This window comes from Eleutherodactylus coqui, chromosome 2 (assembly GCF_035609145.1).
Source record: "Eleutherodactylus coqui strain aEleCoq1 chromosome 2, aEleCoq1.hap1, whole genome shotgun sequence".
Lineage (NCBI taxonomy): Eukaryota > Metazoa > Chordata > Amphibia > Anura > Eleutherodactylidae > Eleutherodactylus > Eleutherodactylus coqui.
The window spans coordinates 92,666,788-92,672,787 of NC_089838.1; positions in this window are offsets into that span (position 1 = coordinate 92,666,788).

Here is a 6,000-nt window from a genome sequence, read left to right on the forward strand (position 1 = left end):
GCACATGGCAGCATACGCTGAGCTCACAGAACTGCAGTGCGATTCAGAGGGTATCTATCAATGCTATCTGTACTCAGTTATCACTATATTATCAGTGGTGTTACATAGGACTACATTAGAGTTCGTTCACATCAGCGTTCGTTGTGTTTTCCTGCTCCTCTAGCCCCCTTGCTAAATGGTTCTGTCTTACAACAGAATCAAATGGATCCATATTGACTACAATGGGGTCAGTTCGATTTCCAGCCAGCAGTCCAGCATTTTGCCAAAATTTCATCCAGTTTTCTAGCAGCAATCCGTGACGTAGGTTCCAGACAGAACCTCCGACGCTTATGTGAACAAGGGAGCCAGCCATCTGTACCCAAAGGAATATCGAGGCATGGGCTGGCAGATAGTTAGCTGGGAGGAGAGGCCTTCAACATATATTGAGTGCAGCTGGTAGAGCCTCAGTGTACTATAAGAATATGAAATCCTCATAATACAGCCCTGGAATAGTTACCAAAAACTGCACAATGTTGTGAGAGACTTCCCAATGCACTTAATTCCCTGTTCAACTGCAGTTATCCCACCGTGTGGTTCATGTTCGATGGATTGCAGAGGGACCTGGCTTGCCACAAATGAATACTGACAAATGCACAGGCGCATCACCTTAAGATTAAAAAAAGAAAAAGAAATACACACTGTCTCCCATGATCTTCCTGTACAGAAGTGGCAATCAGCAGGTGGAAGATCAACTTAAAGGAAATCCATCTCCATGTTTTTGCAGCCTTCATGGAGAGCACCATAAGGTAGTGCATGGGATTACGGTGATATGTCTGTTGTGTAGTAGTTTGGGAGGAACTTACATTTAATTACCGTGTTTCCCCAATAAGTCCTACCCTGATTTTCAGGGTGGGGGCATGAAATATAAGCCCTACCCTGAACATAAGCCCTAGCTACTTTCCGGCAGGTTTCCGTGTAGCCAACAGAGCATCTCTTGCTGGTAACGGGGCTTTCATACCCCACCTCCAGCAAGAGATTGATCTGATTGGCTGAGGTGGCGCTCGATGAACCAATCACAGCCATTTAATGTACAGTCCTATGTGCTGATACATGCGCAAATCAACCTCGTTCCCTGTGTAAATGTGTTGCGGTAAAGCATGCGCAATTGCAGAGAACTTACCTCAGTGTATATATATGCAGCAACAGAACCTAAGTTAGTATGTAGATACAGCCCCAGAATAAAGCTCAGAATGTGGATACAGCACTAGAACCAATAAGTATATTCCTTCTCTATATGGCCAGCTTTTAGACACATCTATCAGAAACACATTTTATAATTTTTAGGGCACTATTATGCTGTGCGTTCTGGCTCTTTGCCCCACGATCGACACTTGTCTGTGATTACTGGCACCAATCTGCGGCTGTAATAGCCTTATCTGAAACTGGCCTGATAGTTATTACAGTGCTGTTACCTCCATTTCAAGCACTTGGCTACTTTGGGAAGTCTCACTTAAATGAATTTAGTAGTGTGCATTTTCAACTTTTACTTTCTTTATTCCTGGATGGACCACAGTTCCATTCTTGGAATCTGTAGAGCTCCCGGTGGTCAGACGCCACCTTCCTCTGAGTAACCCCGTGGATAAGGCTACTTATGCACGGTCAAGCGCGATATCGTGCTTGCCAAAGCACATTTTCACAAGACGTTTCTATGGCATATGGTTCATATAAGTGCGAGATTTTTGTGTTTCGCAGCACGTTTATAAACTACACACACTGGTTTTTACAGCGCCTCCGTTGATTTCAATGGCGCTTCTCAGACAAGCGTTCGAACACCACGATTTTTAAACTCTGTCTGCTTTATTTTACTGTGTTTCAGCACTTTTTATTGTAATGATTGGGTGCATTTAAAAAATGCACCGTTTTATCAGATGCCTGTGTGAGAGTGGCCTTACGGATAACCTATATAGGTGAGGCAACCCCTTTAACAGACAGGTGTCAGACAAGACAAGAAGTTATAGCTAACTTCATCATTAGACTTCTGTAAAGCTCTGATGGGGTCGTCCACCAGATGGGATTACTCGTTTATTGCTCATTCCATTTTACTGTATTTAAATTTTTTTTCTAAGGCCGTATTTACATGGGTGAGTGCAATATCTGTCTGAGCAACTCGGAGCAATATCACACTTGTAAACCTGTGATTGCGATGCATTTTGCATGAACACACGTGAAAATCACACGTGCCAATAGTAAAAATAGAAAAAAATCGCATTGACATGAAAATCAGTTTCCATACATGTGATGCGTTGTTTTTTTGCAATGGATATTGGTTATTCTGGCACAGAATCACCCAAAAATAAGACATGCTACAAATTTTCAATATTGCACTGTCAGTTCGAGTGAAGAACATGTAAATTAACTCACTGAAATCAATGGGTTATTTTGCTGTGCGAGCTCCGTCCATATCGCAATCGGACACGAAAATTGTTTGTGTAAATACATCCTAAGTAAAGGAATAGGTGGAGAAGAAATAGACATATATGGCATAAATCGCTGCATTTTCCATAGGAATGATGAGACTGCCTCAACAATGGTCAACCCTAATGGAATGTAACTGCACTTACTGTAAGCTCGTTCCCACGGCCGGCCGGCTTTACTCCAGTCTCTACCTCTTGGCTCACTGAGACGTATTCTGCAGAAAAATTACTCAGGCCTGGATGAGTTATTTTGAGTTCTGTGTCTGCACTTCTCACAGTGGTCCAATTAACCCCTTCAGCTTGGGATGAGGATTGCGTCATGGGAAAAATACTAGGGCTCCTATTATGAATCTGGAATGATGACCTATTTGGCTTGTTGAAGAAAACATCTGTGAATGCAAATTCTGGTAGCATACAAACTTTTTAATTGAATTTCTGGCTGATCTTGGTGAGCTGCGGGTGGATGCGTGCTGGAGCTCACATATTTCTGGGGTTTTTTGAAGAAGCAAATAAACAGAACAGGGTAAAGCTATTCTTGTGAATGTTTTCTCCATGTCCTCTTTTTGTATCCAGCAAGCAGAACACTGTTCAAATCATTGGATAGGGCTTTACTATAATCATTCTGTACCCAAATAATAGCATGAGGCCGAATTTATAAGGGCAAGCGCAATATTGGTCCAAGAAACCCAGACCAGTATCGGGCTGGAAACGTCATGTATCCTGCAAGTGTGATCCGTTTTGCGAAAAACACCACATCTGATCTCTGCATGCGCCGTTTTCAAAAGCATGAAAATTGCATGTAATTTCAAAAGGAAGCAAAAAAAAATCCCATTGCAATCACACGAGAATCGCATCTGCATACGAGTGCCATGCAATTTTATTTTTGCTCCCACAAAAAATAATGGGCAGTATCACCCGATAAATAGGAAATGCTGCAAGAAAAAAAGTCACCCATGTAAATACACCCATTGTGAATAATGGGTTCGTACAATGTGCACATTCTGCGCAGTCATACAGAACTCGCATGTTTTTCTCACCCATAGAAATGCACCCTAAGGGCTCCTACCCACTAGCGTTTTTTTAACGCTGCCATATCGCTAGTTTTTTTTTATGCAAATGTCAATGGGACTTTCTAATGTTAAAAATCGCAGAAGCACAAATGTGCGATTTTTGTGCGATGCAATTTTAGCATTAGAAAGTCCCATTGACATTTGCATTAAAAAAAAAAAAGAGTGATATGACAGCGTTAAAAAAACGCTACTAGGCAGAAGCCCTCGGGCTAATTTAACACGGAGGAGTGCGATATCGGGTCGTGAAACTTGGCCTGATATCATGTTCACCAACATGCGATGTCTCCGCGGATTCGAGGCGTTTGTGTGTTAAAACCGCCTGCATCACTTCAGGGAAGTAGCGATCCTCCGCCGTGGCTTTTAGCATGCTGTATCGGCCATGTTGAAAGCAATGAACGATGTGATGCGATTCCAAGGGAACACCCAAAGATAGGACGTGTTGCTTATGTATATGACCCCATAGAAAAGAACAAGGTCCATATTCGTGTGGGATTTCTGCATCTTGCAAGGCACATATCTTGTGCGATTCTCTCAGCTGTGTGGAAGCAGGCTAAACGAAATTTTAGCAATCCAACTCCATAAGGCCTGCTGCTGGATGGCTTCCTCTTCACTTATGCCGGGCGGCAGGGTTGGCATGTTGTTTTTTGCCTGGGATCAGTCCATGGTTTTCATCCTCGCGATTGAAGTGATGAAATTCATTGAGAAAATCCACAGTGTAAGACCAATCTGTATAAACGTGGTGTCGCTGGAATCGTGCTGACCAGAGAAGAAGCTTATCACATTATTTATTTTGTATACTGAACTCTGCAATAATGAAATCCAAAAAAATAATGGCAACATTTCTTTTTTTCCCCCCAATTCCCTAAGGGCTCATGTCCACAGGCAGGTTGGATTCTGCATGCGGGAGCCGCTGCGGAATAAGACCCTGCCCAAGGCCGGCGTCCCTGCTTACCTGTCCGGATCTGCACTGCGGATGTGTGCGGGAGCGCCAGACGACGCTACGGTCCACATGTGCAGTTCTTTTTTTTTTAATTCAAGCTTTCCCGCGAAATCCGCAGCCTGTCCGCAATGTCAGCTGCAGACGGGCCGCGGATCGTATGGCTTCCATTGACTTCAATGAAAGCCATCTGTGCGGGAACCACACTTAGGGTGCGGGCAGACGAGCGCATAAACGGCGCGTTTTTGCGACCAAACGTATATACGTGACCATCTGAGGCAATGGTTTCGAATGTATTCGTTCACATGGGCGATTTTACGGCGCGTAAAAATGGCAATTCGAAAAAAAACGGAACATATGCGACCGAAATACGCGCCAACGCATATTCGATCGCCGAAAAGACCGTTTGCAAAGTAGGAACAAACGAAAATACGCTTTCTAGCTCTGGTCGTGATCGGTGAAAAACGATCGCTCGGGCGATTATACGTTGCGCTCGTGCGAACGTAAATACGCCTACGCTCGTCTGCCCGCACCCTAAAGTAGAGCAAGCTGCGCTTTGTTTTCGATATGTGGAATCCAGATATCAAATCTACATGTTAAAATTCCAGTACGGACACCCATGGTTCCCTATGGGTGGTTTGAACTGCGGATCTTCCGCGCAGGTGCCCCGCGTGGATTCCACAGTTCAAATCCAACTGTGGACATTGGGCCTAAAAAAACCCTAAAAATTATACAATACATGTACCCAAAACCGATACCATTAAAAAATACAACTTGTCCCGCAAAAAACAAGCCTTCATATGGTTATGTCAATGGAAAAATGAAAATGTTATGGCTCCTGGAATGCAACAATGAAAAAAATAGAAAAATCATTGGTCATTAAAGGTGCAAACCGGCTTTGTCACCAAGGGGTTAAGTATATATCATAGCTGTACATCCGGAAAGTAACAAGTCTGAAATTTCCACCTCCACTCAGATGAAAAGTGATCGATACGTTAAATTTTCTGCTACTTCCCACCCACACAATTGCTCCACAGCAGGTGGTATTTTCTTGCATAAGGATGTGTTCAGCATCCAACAGTTGTAGCAAAACAGCAAGAAATATCCGCTGTGCTGATAGAGCCAGAAGCTCTTTATGTCTCCAATTACTTAATTACCAATTACTGAATAATCGTGGCAGATATTCTGTACATAAATTAAGTGAATCACAGGCTCAAGCCCAGTTCCCTGATGAAAAAACTAATTCCGCCAGCCTGCGTCCCAGAAAGTACCATTTAACTGGTTATGTCACCTTTAATTCCCATATAGAATTCTATTGGACTTCGCTACTCAGCCTATATGGCTTATATACTGCCGTAAACTAAAGCACTCGTACATTGCATTATGTCTAGTAAGGACCCTAAGGGGCTGTAAATTCCGCTGGCATTCAAACAAAAGTGAGGACCCCCTCGCCATGCAGCGGCCGCAACGGCACAGTGTATCGGGGTTCCTTTAAAGACTATTTGCACTTTTCAGATACTTTTGATATATCAGTGAGACA